Consider the following 1,227-nt stretch of genomic DNA (forward strand, 5'->3'; position numbering starts at 1 on the left):
GGAGACGTGAGCCCCTCGAGTGAAGACATCTCCATGCCCTGTGTCCAAAGGAAGCTGTGTGTCCATAAACCACGGGATCCAGCTGCGGGTGTGCTCTTCTCTGTGCCCACCCCGATGCTCCCCTGGCTGCACAGGCACACAGGGGCAGAGGCCCTGCTGTGCTCAGGGCTCTGGGGGTGTGCAATGCTCCGGTGCTTCTGCTCCCGGGGAGAACAAACATGGATTTCTGTCCCTGACTGCACCTCTGCCTCCCACAGTCCCTTCCGGAATGGGGCTGAGCTGCCCAGTGACAGCCCTGGAGATACAAAGGGGTGGCTGGAGAGACACGAAGGGTCTGTGGAGCTCCACGGTGAGAGAAAGGGGAGATGTCTGTGGTCTGAGCTCAGCTGAGACATCCACCAGACCCTCAAACCTTCATATTCATACTGTTCTACTGCCCCTCCTTTCTTTCCTTGTATTTTTCTTTCCAAACCTAAATCCCAGCCAAAAGTAATTTTTAGCCCTGGCTGGACCCAGAAAGGCCCATGCCATTGGAGTTTTAAAATACCATGTGAGGTCACAGGGTCACATCTGTTCCTGCATCAAAAATGTCCTCAGTTGGCAGATAGAGGTTTGTCGGAATGTTAAAATTTCAGAAAAGAAGAGCTCTGCATATTCCCATGTGGGCTGGGTTTGATGTCCCCACATGAGCCCCGTGCAGCAGGTTTTGGTTAAAACTCCTGGAGACAGACAGCTGCTCCAGGGGGACATTTCACCTGACCCTTCTCCTTGGATGAGGCAGAAACATCCCCTTTCTCTTGCCCTTCTCGGGGCGTGGGGCAAAAATCGCCCTTGTCAGGGAGCCCCTGCAGGCTCTGCTCCTCCGGTGATCCAACAGCGGCCCCTGCTGACCGGGATTGGAATTGCGCCAAAAAGCCAGGAATTCCGGACTGTTTCCTTTTTCTTGAGGGGGATTTTTGGTCCAGGATTACTCGATGATCCTTGTGTCGCCCTTCCAACATGGAATATTGGGTGTGATTCTGTGAAGTTCCCCAGGGCTGTGTGTGAGCAGAGAGCAGGGGCTGAGCAAAGCAGAGCAGGGCAATGGCAGCACAGCCCTTGAGCACTGTGAGGACACAGCACAGGATCCAGATCCAGAGGGAATGGTCGACCCTGGAAGAAGGGTGGGTCACCATGTGGACAAAATATGTCTAGGAGGGAGGAGCACTGGAGTGCTGCTGAGAGGGG

The sequence above is a fragment of the Empidonax traillii genome, unplaced genomic scaffold (genome assembly GCF_003031625.1).
Source record: "Empidonax traillii isolate 1590-97213 ecotype Southwest subspecies unplaced genomic scaffold, ASM303162v1 scaffold2223:size39398, whole genome shotgun sequence".
NCBI classification, from domain to species: Eukaryota; Metazoa; Chordata; class Aves; order Passeriformes; family Tyrannidae; genus Empidonax; species Empidonax traillii.